Source organism: Lissotriton helveticus, chromosome 2_1, assembly GCF_964261635.1.
Source record: "Lissotriton helveticus chromosome 2_1, aLisHel1.1, whole genome shotgun sequence".
Classification (NCBI taxonomy): domain Eukaryota; kingdom Metazoa; phylum Chordata; class Amphibia; order Caudata; family Salamandridae; genus Lissotriton; species Lissotriton helveticus.
The window spans coordinates 2,080,902,765-2,080,917,627 of NC_136059.1; the positions used below are offsets into that span (position 1 = coordinate 2,080,902,765).

At 44.2% G+C, this 14,863-nt stretch overlaps 1 protein-coding gene across 2 annotated transcripts in view; it reads right to left on the minus strand.

Moving 5' to 3' along the window:
* The window catches only part of MFAP3L (microfibril associated protein 3 like), a 238,900-nt gene that overhangs the window by 189,876 nt on the left and 34,161 nt on the right, over positions 1-14,863 (minus strand). Inside the window, exon 1 of one of the 2 annotated variants that reach the window (XM_078677062.1) lies at positions 2,955-3,018. The exons of the other annotated variant lie outside the window; for it this stretch is intronic. The gene's annotated coding sequence lies outside the window, so the exon portion shown is untranslated. Of the gene's footprint in view, positions 1-2,954; positions 3,019-14,863 lie in introns of those variants that run through there. 2 annotated transcript variants of the gene reach the window in all.

Consider the following 14,863-nt stretch of genomic DNA (forward strand, 5'->3'; position numbering starts at 1 on the left):
TAAAAAAAATGTTGGGAGTGCCCGAAGGCCATTCTGATGTCTAATGCTAGCATAAATGGTTGACATCAAAAGTCATTAGCATCATGTTTGGTTCCCATTTTTCATTATACATACGATTCAAGAAATCAGCCGAGGAGGGCGTGGCTAACTGCTGAAGGGAATGGATGCTCGGTAGCTTTGCTCCGGAGCACCACTCCCAAAATATCTGCATAGCTTCTGTTCCACTAGCCCGATTCTCGCCCGGTGATCTCCTTGGTGTGCGGTGGTGTCCGGCGAGGGGTCTGCTGAGTTTGGAGCGGATTGGTGGCATATCCCGGTGAGCGCTCCGCATCGTCACTGGATGTCCTGCCGGTGGAAGTGAGGCGGCAGGGCAGGAGCGAGCTAAGTGAGATCGCGGCTGCGGCCTACCCCGACGGAGCCTGAGAATATTTGTGATGAGTGCCCGTCTGAGCACAGCACTCAACTGCAAGGCAGGCGATTGTTGCAGTGACCCACTCCGAGGCCCCAAGTGAGACGGGGGTCAAGTGATTGTTGCAGCTGCCCCCTTTGCGAAAACGAGTGCAGGCCTCTGAATTGCTGGCGCGCATAGGATCGGGTGCGGCCCTGCAGCCCCAGAACTGTATTTGATGGGGTTTCCACAGGCTGCCTAACCGACTATGTGTTAATAATCGGTGGCCTTTAAAAAAGGTTTGTGCATATTGTGACCAGCGGGGTGTCCCTGAAACAGCCTTGAGTGCCCGGAGTGGGCGCCATTGGGCAACTCGTCCCTGCCGGATTACTGGGGCCTGGAGACATCTGGTGGAGGGACCCTTGAGGTGTAGATAACGACTGAATGCCTGCAAGGTAGGAGCTGTGGACACCGGATTGCTGCTGTGAAGGTGGCTGCACATGATCATCGCAGTTCTACAGGCGCCTTGTGTAGCGGGGATAGCCCTGTGGGACTATCTGGGTTCCTACCTCCCCCACGTATTGGCCTGATCTACAGGAGGCGCAGAGGGAGGAGTGGCAGCGGAGACACCTTGGTTGCCAAGTTGGGGAGAGACTTAACCCACCTCTGGTGCACTATCAGTACAGGCCCGGTTAGCGAGGGTTCCACTGGGAGGATATTTGCGCAACGAGTCCAGCTACACAGTCCTGTGCGTGGGGTGCCTCCTGCAAAGGCGGCGGGGAGTAGCGGTCGCACCCCGACAACAAGTAAGGATTCCCGGCTGCTGATGATGCTGAGGACTGGAGCCAGCAGAGACTTTTCTCCTCCACACTCTGACTCTGACTCCCAGGGACACACAGGGGGGTGCTAACCCTGGAGTCTGGTAAGACTATGTTGTACGAATCCTGTACTCTAAAAGCCCTCTAGAGCGCTTTAATGCGATGGCACGGTGTCGCTGCCTCATATGTGCGGGATTACTGATTTGGCTGGGGGTGGGGGGTCCTTATGTCTATGCACTGCAATGAGCCATAGTTTAAGGGATTGACCCAGTGCCCTAATGGACTATTTAAGGTTTTAATCTGTATGCTCTTTAATCACTTTTAATCACTTTTAGCTATTCTACGGTTGCTATTTTTTTTGATGGGGTCGCAGACACACTTGTGATTGTTCAAGGACACCGCCGGATGACAGTCGGGTCCGCATTGGGCCTCTGTACTGTGCTTGATCTCAGGGGTGGGGGTCCAGCCAAGTGGTATAGCGTATATTGGTTGTATATATGTAGATTGGGAGTGGGGTAGCTCATGTTCCCTGGAGTGGTTTATGGTGGGTGACAGCCACTCTGCATGTTGGGGTGGCGGGAGGTTTTACTCCTGTTGAGCAGGGAGGCAGGGAGGGGGGGGAAAACTTAAAGGGGTGGGCAAGTTTGGGGTTGATTTGTTGGGGGCTTCGTAGTAACTGTTTTTTGCAGCAGGACGAAGTGCCATCTTGTAGGTGTACATCTTAGTTGGCATCAACACCCAGGTCACCGACGTAATGTTTCAAGGCATTGTATTGCAAAGTAGCTGCCTAGGGGTCGCCCTGAAGGGTGCCTCGGGGGGTTCAGGACGCTACAGACTCTCCCTGATGACCGTTGTACTACTACTACTACTACTACGAGATCTGCTCGTTAGTGGTATTCTCTATAGGTCAAACGGCGCCACTTAGAAATTCACACTGTATTTGGAATATAAACTTTCGTAGACGGTGCTAAAAGGTAAAGAGAACCACAATCCCTCTTTAAGTCTGGCAGATGCCTTAACAAGAAAAATACTCCCTAGCACACGTAATGATTAAATACTGTTTCAATGAACAAGTGTTTCCACCATTCGTTACACATGCAGTAATAAATAATTCATGATCTTGATGTCCAGTTAAATATTTTTTGCAGTTTATTCCTGGAATTTCACAGCCGACACGTGTTTCGTCGTATTGGGAATGTAACCCGCGACTTTCTCAAGGCTGTACAAGTAAAAGAAACAAACATAAATAGTATAGTTTAGGACTTATGACACAGTCCTTGTAGTTGCGCATAGAGTTCACATGTAATGGTTAAATATTTCCCACACCGCATCTTAATTTGAAAATTATTTAAGTGCTGTTGAGAACTTAGTGGTGGTGAGAAAGAGAATAAATAATATTCAATTTTAAAACAATTGCCAGGTTATATGTTAACGTTTAACACATTATGTACCTCTGAAAATTCAGTAGGTCTATGAGCCTATTATAGAACGTAGAGACCAAGTGTCAATTAATGCTAACCATGGATAGTGCTTTGTGGTAATTACATTATAGATCAAAAGAATGGTGGTTTCCTGGTGAAGAGCTGCATGCATTATATATAGTCAGGTTTTCATATTTACGTGAAAATACCCATTTCCAGTTAAGATCTGTAGTTTCTGTAAAAATGATTTAGGGAAACTGTTATAATCATTTATCTATGCAATGGTAGGATCTAGAGTCTGAGCATAGTACGTTTATGTCTACTTACTTAATATGCGCTGATAATTCCAACCAGCATAAGGGTTCACTGGGGGGCATCTGTTATTTAAAATCCTTAATTGGTGTAGGTAGCCTATATATGGCTTCAAAATCGGTAGAAGTAGCTGTGAAAATAATAGTGATAACTTAGTTTAGACCCAACTGTCGCCGATCGCCAATGGCAGATATTTGGTAGTATTGGTGCTCATACAAGCAACTTTGGTGTATAAAAGTTAGTGTGAAGCGATCTGTTTTCTCCTATATGCTGTACCAGCTTTTAAAAGATTAAATACGGTGCAGTGGTATATACGTAGTTATATCACTTCTCAAGTTACCAGTACTATTCATTGTTATTTCTATGTTATCTCTTGTAAATTTACTTTGGGGCTGTGTATACATCAATCACATTACTTAACCACCGCATTGTGGAGAAGGGCTTTAGACAAACCTATACAGCCATCTCCTGCACTATGTCTCCTTAATATCTGGGAAGCAACTGACCTTACACAAGTGGAGCAGTCGTGGGCCACTATGGGGTGGAGTATAGCAAAATAGAATATTGCCCAGAAGTGGGTGCTGGACACTATACCGCACTTACGGGACTGGGCAAAAGACATGGACTATGCCATGATTGCAGGAAAAACAGTGTATAAAGGAAGAGGGTGCCCACGAAAATGGGACCATAAGTGGGGATGCTGAAATAAATACAGGGGTGAAATCTGCATCTCTCCTACAGTGGAACTGAGGAGGGAGAGGCTATCATTGTTGGGTGGGTGGGGGGATGAGGCGTTGATGGCCCACGCACAAGGCAACCAAGAATAAGACGTTACGGTGGTGAACCAGTAGTGGGTTATCTTGCTGTCTTGACCAAGGTGCACAGTTGTAATCCTCATAGTAAGTGTAAGGCCGCTAAAGATTGTAGTCCTATGTGATCCTGATGGTCTGAAGGTTGTGATACAATGCTGAAATCTTGTATAACTTTGCCAAAGAGGTCTACATAATGTATTTTAATGCTGCAGTGTGTTCTTAATAAAAACGGTTTAAAAAAAATAAAGAAATAAGCAGAGTCCTTAATATATGATTGTAAAGTTGCCACAATGGGATTCAAGAAAAAAAATAATCAATATACTTTGACACCTTCTTGAATATGCTATTCTAGACAGCAATAATCAGTCTACCAGGGGGTTCATTTAAGTCCTTGTGGATTTTCGGTATTAAATAGAATACAGGTAACAGTGGATGATTTTGTTTTAGGCAGCTGCATTCATCCTAGCTTAAAGGTTCTTGATCTCTCTAAGACTGTAATTTGTCATCAAACTTTTCTTTAACATCTAGATAATCGTCCTTAGTTATTAGTTTGTAGCATTCTACAATATTTAGCTGTTTCAGTGCCTCTGAACAATGTTGTTGTTTGTCCCACAAAACAGTGAAACCTTCAGATAAATGAGGAAATACTATCACATATCTGGCATCCTTGAATTTCTTTATAGTTGGGAAGAGTTGTTTTCTATCCCTTTCATTCTGCCACTTTTGTTTTGTTTCTAAGTGAACTCTAAAGGTTCTGCAGGTCCTTTGTCACACATTCAGAAAAAGTATCCAGGTTATCCCTAGGAGTTGGCTGTACATATCTGGGTCTAGGTGGAAAAGGAGTTCATCCTCCCCCTTCCATGCCCAGATCAACATACTCCTGAGTTCTAGACCATTCTGAGGTGGGGGACGCATCATCTTCCTGTTGTAATGACCATAGGTCTTCTAATATAGCCAATCAGAGATCACTAAATTAGTTGCTGCTTTTGTTCTCTCTGGTTCTATAGTGGGGGTTGGTAGTTAAGGAGTAGATTCTTGCACTTGATGTAGCTTTGTCATTTTAGTTTATGCACAAACTTGTACAGATCAATCCTGATCTGTGAATACTCAAAATTATTTTCGTAGCAGCGTGACCATCCTAGTTCTCGAATGCTCTTATTTTCTTGAGTCACCTCCAATTTACAAGATTGATCACAGTTTGAATGTTCATCACTTCTTGCTTTGCTTCTGCGTGGTTAATCTGGTTGTCATTGTCTGTGTGTCATGTGATCAAGGGCTTCAGGGCCCCGAAACGCGTCATGGCGGATGGAGTGGTGCACTTAACCGAATAAAATAAGCAAATCCACCTGACTGGGTCCGTTTCGTTATTTTGCGGCAAGCAAACAGAAAACGAAGTTCCTGTAATGTTCTTACACCGGTCAGCTTCTAGGTGTATCAACGGACCCCTCCAGCGATAGGGTGAAGCGGAAGGAAGCAACGCGACCGGTAACCCGGAAGCATCTACAGCTCCGGTAGGAGCAACCGGCTCAACCCCCGGCAAGCAACACCCACCCGAAGTCGAAGAACCGAAGGTAAAACGCTCTCACGGCCGTGATCGAGTGTATACCAGGAGGGATATCCGGCTTCAAAGAGTAACTGCAAAAAAAACGCGCCGGTGATGGAGTAAGGCTGGTTCTGACGAGCGGAGCCACGCTGGTCTTGGAGCTCGTTAGACCGGGTGCTTTAATTTTTGAAAATAAAACGAGTGTATCACGATGGCCGCCACGGACGTGGTCAGGAACAGAGAGGAGGCAGCAGTCGATATGTTCGACGACTCACCAATAACGGATGCTCAACTCCCGGGCTGCATATCACAAACCGAAGCCGGGGGCAGTAAAATATGGAACTTATTCAAACAGCTGGAGAATGCGATGAAAACAGAACAAGCGAAAAGGTGGGAGCAGAAGTCTCTCACCCACTACTTGGAGGTGGGTCGTATCCCACGCGGCTTTTGTATAATGCTGGCCCCCAGCTTTGAGAATCCTGACCCGGACATGCTGCAGGAGTGGGCACAGTGTAATCTTGATAATTCAAGTCGGTTATTACGGATACTCATCAAATATGTGAAAAGTGATGGAGTAAAGGTGCAAAAGAGGATTATGGACCTGAATGAACAAATCGTAGCACTGGCCGACCAGACACAAGAGAAGAAACTCAGAGATGAGATGCTGGTGAGGATGGCCAAAGAGGAGGATGTTATAAAAAAAGGTAAAACTTTCAAATTCCAGCGTGATAAGCTGGACTACCAGAACGGGCGAATTTTTACGTTTTCGGGCAAGTATGATCCTCCCAAAAATACCACCGTGCCACAAACTGCACAGGGGGCAACAACTACAGGACATACCTCCGCGTCCTCTACAGACATCAGCTCTATGGCGGGTAGTGACTCTGAGCAGGAACAACGGGCAACAAACATGCTGTTGGGGTTTACAAAGCGGTCGTTGGCCCAGGAGGTGGATTACCTTGGCAACAGCCGCAAATTAACACTGAGATCCCACGCCGCAAGCTCTGCAGCAACCAAAGGAAAAATCTCAAGCGCAGGGAGCGCAGGAAGTGCAGGACAGCAAGGCCCAACAGGAGAACCGACACCAAAGAAGAAAATTCCGCAAGAGGTGGAGCCGCCGGCAAAGAAACAAGTAAGAGATGAAATGACAGTAATAAATTTGTCTGACATACATTTAAGCCCAGGGGAGATTAGAACGTTGTCATTGGGTCTAACTTATTGCCCACCCAGCACTTTCAATTATGCCCGTACCAGGATGGATGTTTTAAAATTTGTAAGGAAATTAAAATCGAGAAAACTATACCTGGTAAATAAAAGCAAGATCCGCAAAACCTCTGCTACTAGTGACATGGGGTGTCACAGCGGGAGAATATGATCTTTTTTGCGATTTGCAGGAGTTAAACAGGGAAGGTGCAACGGAGGGGGCTGTGGATGAAGAGAGACCTTTGAAAATTAATACACCAGGGGCAACCTCCTTTAGACCCAAATCAACGTTCAATCCAATATTGGCCCATGACAACATTGATGTATTTAATGAACTTGTAACAGCAGAGATAAAAAAGCTCCATAAATCATCATTAAGTGATGACAAGAAAAACCATAAACATAACAATGCCTATGGAAGCTTAATGAAGAAACTACAGAGCAGGAGCAATATAATCATCAGACAATCAGATAAAGGGGGGAATAGTGTCCTTTGGCCCTTGCATCTGTACATGGAGGAAGCTTTAAAACAACTGAATGATAGGCAATGTTACTGTAGGAGCGATGTCCAAAAGGCGAAATCAGCTTGGGACAAGTTCAATTCCAAGTTATATGGTTGGAAAGGCAAAGGACTCTTGAGTGGTGATGAATTAAGTTCCTCAAGACGAATTACCCAGTAATGCCAGTATTTTATATGATCCCAAAGGTTCATAAGGATCTGTTAAAGCCACCAGGCAGGCCGATTATTTCGGCCAGACAAGGAGCCTTTGAAAATACATCACGGTACATTGACCATTTTCTCCAGGAGCATGTTAAGACTTTACCATCTTACTTGAGAGACACTATGGATTTTCTGGAAAAAGTAAAAACAATAGTTTGGCAGGAGGATTATTTATTAAATCACACTTGACGTGACTACATTATATACGAGCATTAATCACTCAGATGGTCTGAAGACAGTGGCTCATTTTTTAAAGAACAGACCAGCTTGTATGTTAGAACATAATGCCATGATCATTGAAATGATTGAAGTGTGCCTTGCCAATAACTATTTTTTATTCAAGAATCAAGTTTTTCAGCAGTTAAGAGGAGTAGCGATGGGGGCCTGCTTCTCCCCAGCTACGCATGCTTGCACATGGGGCTGTGGGAGGAGCAGGTCCTGGGGGTCGCTTTTGCTGATACAATGAGGACCAATGTAGTGTCACTGTACAGATTCATCGATGACCTTTTTCTAGTGTGGAGGGGGTCAAAGAGTGAGGCGGAGCGGTTCATCTCTGATGTCAATATAAACGACCTGAATTTGAGATTCACTGGGGTGATCAGTGAGAGCAATGTTAACTTCCTTGATGTGGAGGTATGCATTGAGGAGGGTAAAATTCAGACAAAACTGCATCGCAAAATGACCGCGGGCAACACGGTCTTGCATGCATCAAGCCATCACCCCGCTCACCTGATCCGAAGCATCCCCTATGGGGAGATGCTAAGGATCAGGAGGATATGCAGCACAGAGGAGTCGTGTTCAGCAGCGCAGGCGAGCAGTAAAGAAAGATTTTTGGCAAGGGGCTATTCGTTGACTATAATTGAAAAAGCTATGAAGAGGGCTAACAAATTAGGTATCGCCACAGATTTGGAGAAGGGGCCGGATGGTACCCAAATGGTGATGAATACAAAGGGTGGCCAACCGAGACTGATCACAGCTTACAGTCGTCAACACAGGCAGCTACAAAAAATCATTGGCAGAAACTGGCCCATCGTCAAGGAGGATCCCGTGATGGGTGGAACTCTGGCAGAACATCCAGCAATCACCTACAGCAGAGCCAGGTCAATGAGCGACATGCTTGTAAAGAGTAGCCCAGAAATAGCCAATAAAGATAATTGGTTGCATAAAAGCAAGGGGTTCATTAAGTGCGCCATATGCAAAGCATGCACGATGGGAAAGAACAAAACTTCGTACATGACCCCGTTTTCTGAGGTGCCAACCCCTATAACTAAGAAAATAACATGCAAAACTGACTTTGTGGTGTATGTGCTGGAGTGTGCGTGTGGCCTGCGGTATGTTGGGAGTACCAAGCTGCAGGTCCACAAACGCATACTCCAGCACATGCGAGCAGTCAGCAATAGGGATGAGGCATACCCTGTGGCGCGACACATTAATTCCCACCACAGGGGGGACCTAGGGTGCCTCAGCTACTATGCCTTAGATACGGTTCCACCACTCCGTAGGGGAGGGGATAGGGAAGCTCGCCTGAGATTACTGGAAACTAGGTATATTCTAGAACTGAACACTAAGACTCCAAGCGGTCTCAACACCACGGAAGACTTATACATCTGTCTTTAAAAACATAAACTGGTAGGAGAGCATCTATTTAAGAACTATGAAATATCAATAAAAGTATGAGTATGAAATAATGTGAGTTGTCAAAATATTAGACTGAAAAAAGGAAAAAAGATTTTTTATAAAATGGAGAAGAAGAGTTTTTAGATCTTTCCATAGGGTGAAGGGTATACAATAAAACACATACAAATTGGGGGGTTTTTTAACTCACTTTTTTACAATTTTTGACTCCCAAAAACGTGCGACAGGAACTGAACCACCATGTAAGGGCAGTATAGAGGCAGTTATCCTGAACACCGATTCAAAAGCCCACTTGGGAACTATTACAATTTGCTCCCCATCCATCACCCTTTTTATATCTACTCGAACAAAAACATTGCTTGTGTGCACAAATCTCAATGCGAATTTTGCACATACTTTGCTTATTTGCACAAATGGATAATTTATTTGTTGTATAAATAACCAGAATATGATTTGTTTACAATTAGTGTATAATGAAAAATGCTGGTTTTATTGGACATTTATTTATTTGTGAGATTTGCACATCAGGAGATATTTTGCACTGAAAATTTATAATGCCGTATATTATAAATTACAATTCCTTGTTTAGGGTGTTAATGGTTGAGATACAATGGAGATAATATTATACACTTGTATTTTTAGAAAACTGTTTATATTATATAAGTAAATATCAAGGAGTCTATGTTATACAGGATTAGTCTGAAGTCTGGTGTTTATCTCTACAGGCCCAGTGGTCAGATGATACCTGTATGCACGTTAAATACACTGAGATTGGCTGACCGTGTCATGTGATCAAGGGCTTCAGGGGCCGAAACGCGCCATGGCGGATGGAGTGGTGCACTTAACCGAATAAAATAAGCAAATCCACCTGACTGGGTCCGTTTCGTTATTTTGCGGCAAGCAAACAGAAAACTAAGTTCCTGTAAAATATATATATATATATATATATATATATATATATATATATATATATATATATATATATATATATATATATATATATGACGCTCAAAGAACTTCTCCGTGGTATGAAAAGAAGAGAGCAGCACTCCGGGGAATTACTAAGCAGCGTGCAGTTTATTTAGCACAAACAAACGTTTCGGCAAAAAGCCTTCGTCGGTGTATATATATATATTCTTTTCCACACAAAAAGTCTTAGAAGCACGCTCTCAGGACAAGAACGAGGTAAACACCGGTATTCAAGAAGTGCTGTTTAGAGGAGGAGCTTCGCGCGATTCCAAGATGGATGCGTGAGCTAAGGGCTCCCGATACCCCTTCCGCCTCCCGCGACTATCCTGTGCAAGATCCTGATTTTGACGATGGGTGCTCTTGATTGAAGCCCTGCTGATGCCAGCGTTCTTTTCAGAAATCGATTTGGCCGTCGGATACTGGACCTGCTGCGCTTTGAACTTTGAGGCCTATATCGTATGCCAGCCGGGGGCTTGAGTCCCCGAGGTACCCAGGTGGCAATCGAACAACAACGGCGGATAAGCCACGCCCGCTGCCCCTGGTGTACTTTCGGTTTCGTTTCTTCTCTTTGTTGTGAACGCTCACTTCCAGATCCGAGTTCCGATTCTGCTATCGCTGCCAGCCTGCTGCTTATGCTGCGCCCTTATCCACTCGCAGTTCAGAGCCTGCCACGACGGAGTTCGCTTTGCCTTGATTCTACAATTCCCGTTGGAGCTCCTTCCACGACATGACGGGCAGAACAGTCGTTTAGAGGCGCGGCAATAGAGGCTCGTCCCGAGGGGGGGGTCACCCAATCTCAGACCATTGATCGATTTACTCGACCACGGGGCTCCCCGGGCGGATTGAGTGGTGCCCTGGAAGAAGCTGGGGATGGTGCTCCTGATGACGAGGAGCCAACGTTGAAGGACGTTATGGGCGCTATTGCGAGTGTCCAATCCGCCATGGGTCAGCAATATGAAACACTAGCGGCTAAGATTGATACGGTGGCGATTGATGTCACCCTCATCAGAGCGGACCTTGAGAAAACGAATGAGCGTGTCAAATCTCTCGATCTCAAGACTGCTAGTTTGACCACGGATGTCTCGGACCTTCAGACCACGGTCCGCCATCTTAGGACTACTTGTGACCTGTTTGCCAATCGGTTGGAAGATTTCGAGGGCCGGGCCAGGCGCAATAACGTCCGCATTGTGGGTGTCCCGGAGACTTCTGCCGACATGCCTGTTGATATCCTGGTGGAGGACCTCGTGTTGAAGCATCTGGTGCCGAAAGGCCTCAGTAAATTCTTCGCTGTGGAGCGCGCCCACCGTGTTCCGGGTGGCAAGCCAAAGTCGGGAGCCGCTCCGCGGCCCATAATTGCTAGACTTTTCAACGTAAGGATGGTTCCGTTTTATTCTTTGCATTCATCGTAATATTTTATGATTTACGCAAGTAATGTGCTTTTCATATTTGTTGTGGTTAAAATATTCAATATACCATGATTATGAGATCCCATGTATTTAGACATCCATACGTTTACAAATTCATGTATATATATATGATTTACATTCAGTTGCATTTGTACACTGGTCCTGTTTTTATGTCTATGATTTGAATAGATTTAAACCAATGCCTTTCAAACATACTTCCACGTGATCAAGCCGTCTTCACGGTGAAACGCGTTGTGGAATAAACAGCACTTCTTGAATACCGGTGCTTACCTCGTTCTTGTCCTGAGAGCGTGCTTCTAAGACTTTTTGTGTGGAAAAGAATACAATATTGTCGGCTTCACTCCGCCGGCGTGTACGCCACCTTTCACGGGTCGTGGAGATCCAGAAGGAGTTGCCTCTGGAGTATGGATATATATATATATATATATATATATATATATATATATATATATATTACCTACTGGCGGTCGCCAGTAGGTATATATAGTTAGGATTTTTTCTCTATGGGATTTTTGAAAATTCTATGTCTAATAACTTTGGCGTTTGTGGACGGAATTGGCTGAAATTTTCAGGAAAATGGAACATTTTGTTTCTGAGCAGCAACTGAAAATTTGGGGGGGGTTTGTCAAGAGGGGCTGAGAAAAAAGGGGGGTCCCAAAACGTGTTTTTCCCATGTTAATTTCCATAGGGCGGTTGGCCTCACTTTTAGCCCGAACGGCTGAATGGATTTCCACGAAACTTGGCAAAATTGTAGATATTGTTTGCCCGATGTGCCTTTGCTAGGTCTCAAGATATATGCTCCTGTGAATTTTGAGTAAATTAGGTTTAAAAAAAGATATATATCTAGAGCCGCGCCCCGGTGCGCGTACCGGGGAGCGCTCCGGGCGCGCCACGCGACTTGCGCACGGCAAGCTGATTGGTTCTCGGGTGTCTGTAAACATTCGAAACAGTCCGCAGCGGCCGCCATCTTGTGTCTCGGTAGGATTGAGACACAAGAGGTGGCAAAAATCAAAAGGGGAAATGAGCAAAAGGGGGCAGGGTACACCCCCCTGACCCCCTAGTTTTGATGTGGGGGCCATAAAAGGGTCCCGCGGGTAAAAAAAAAAAAAAATTTTAAATCGATTTTCGCAGGAGGAGCGCCAGGTACGCGCACCGGGGAGCGTACGAGGGAGCGTACCATGGAGATAAAAAATGACACTTTTAAAAAAAAAAAATAGCATTTTTTTATAAATTGGAGGTAGTTCTGAAAATATATATTTTTTTTTTTGTTGTTTTATATTTTTTTAGACTTTTTAAAACTGTTTTATATTTTTTTTGATTTTTGTCAGGGGAAAAACAAAAACAGGGATTCCAAAACTGCTCAACAGGAGCAAAAAAATGTGAAAGTTTAGGGACTGGCAGGGCAGCGGTGTTGCTGTTTCTTTATGGCAATGAGTTCAACACTCTGCTCCCCATAGCAGAGCAGTTCGTCACACTCCGTGCACAGAAATTTGATGCCTGCAAACACCGGCTGAATGTTAGGGACCATTCTTCCACGGGGTGGTCCCGAAGGTGTTGCTCCACCAGTGGAGGTGCTGCCGCCATCTGTGGGTAAATTCCGTGCCAGCTCTCTGACACTCTCCCTGGCAAAGTTGTTAGGGTGTCTTCTTTTCACATGCCTGATTAAATTAGCATTTCCAAAACTATATTTTTTCAGAGGATTGCCTCTGGATAAACTACTACCACATATTTTGCAGGTTACTTTTGGAGCGTTGACTTTTTTTTGTCCTTCAGGGATGTCATAAAATTTCCAGATGAAATGGTTTTTTTTCTTCTGCTGAGGAGGGTCCTCATCTAAAAATCCGTCTGAATCACTGCTGGATGACTCTCTTGCAGCCATTGCTGTAGATCAGAAAAGTAGGAGATGAACAAAGTACACAGAACAGCTCTTGCTCTCTTCAAGTACAAAGCAATAGTGAGAGAAATGGGTGGGTTTCACACAATTTGGAAAAAAAAAAAGTTCTGAACCAATGAAAAGTGTTATTTTAAAGTCACATGGTTTGACGCGCTTACGCTACGCGCCCCGGGGCGCATCCCGCGGCGTGTTTCGTAATCACATCAGGCAGGGCGTTTACGTTGCGCGATCGTATGCGCTTCCGGGTGCCCTTACGCGGTGCGTCGTAAGACGCATCTCGCGGCTACGCGATACGCGTCTTATGACGCAAGGCGTGGCGGCTACGCAATACGTCACGATGTTGTTTTAGTTCGCGGCAATAGCGCTATCGGGACGCTCATCAGTACGCGCCCCGGGACGCGCCGCAAGATTGCGCCTACCCGTGCGTTCACCGGTCAGCGCCCCGGGAGCGCACCAAAAAGAATTAAAAAAAAAATTGGACATAATTATACAATATAAAATTCGATTTAAAATGTATTATTTTTTAAAACTATAAAGATTTGCTATTAAAAAACCTATGAAATTCACTGAAAAAACCATAGGTTATAGACCATATATAGTTAGGAATTAGCATTTACAAAACCTTGAAAATTCACTGAAAAAACCATAGGTTATAGACCATATATAGTTAGGAATTAGCATTTACAAAACCTTATTTTACTCACACAAAACCATTGAAATTCCATATATAGTTAGTTGCACTAACTATATATCGCGCACCCGCAATCCACTGCTGATGATGTCACATATTACATCATTCATGACATGGTCAGTGACATCACTGATGACATCACTGATGACATCTCAAATGACATCACTGATGACATCACTGATGACAACATCCAGTGACTGTATGTTTCTGTAAAGTTAAAATATGTCTTACATATTGAAGAATGAGTGGATGTATAAGTGTCTGGATGAAGGATTTAGTAGGTGCATGACTGACTGTATAAGTGACTGATTAAATGTGTCTCACTGAGTGCATGGGTTAGTGACTAAACTGTTTTAAATTGTGCATCATTGTGTCTGTTGTTTTGTAATCTGATGCATGTGTTGATCATTAGCTATATGACTAACTATATGGGTTATTGATTAGTTGCCCAAGTATTTGTATGGGAGACTGAGTGTGTGTGTGTGGGTGTCTGGGAGGTGTATGACTGTGCATAGATGTGTGAGCAGTTGATTCACTAGATGTATGGGTTCAAAAGTGCATGTGGAAACAGCTGTATGGGCGGTTGACTGTGTGCATGAGTGTATTGGTGAGTGAATGGATATCTCAGTGCTACATGTCAAAGTAAGTACATATGTAAAACACAGTACATGTGATAGTTGACATATATAAATAACTGTGCATAAGAGCCAGTGAATGTGTGAGTGGCTGTATGGATTATTGTGAACTTGTATCAGGGATTGTATAACAGAGTAAATATGTGTTATTATATGTTCCAATAAGTAAGGTGTGTATAACTATATAGTTGAGGAAATGGAGGTGTGATTGATTCTTTGCAAGACTGACTAGGTGTGTGAGTAACTCCATGGATGAGTGACAGTCTGTGAGTGTCTGTTTACACTGAGTGTATCTAAGGTTATATTAGAGTCTGAAGAGGTTCATCGTATCATCACATGAATGATGTCATCAGTGATGTGATCAGTAATGTCAAATGAGATGTCATCAGTGATG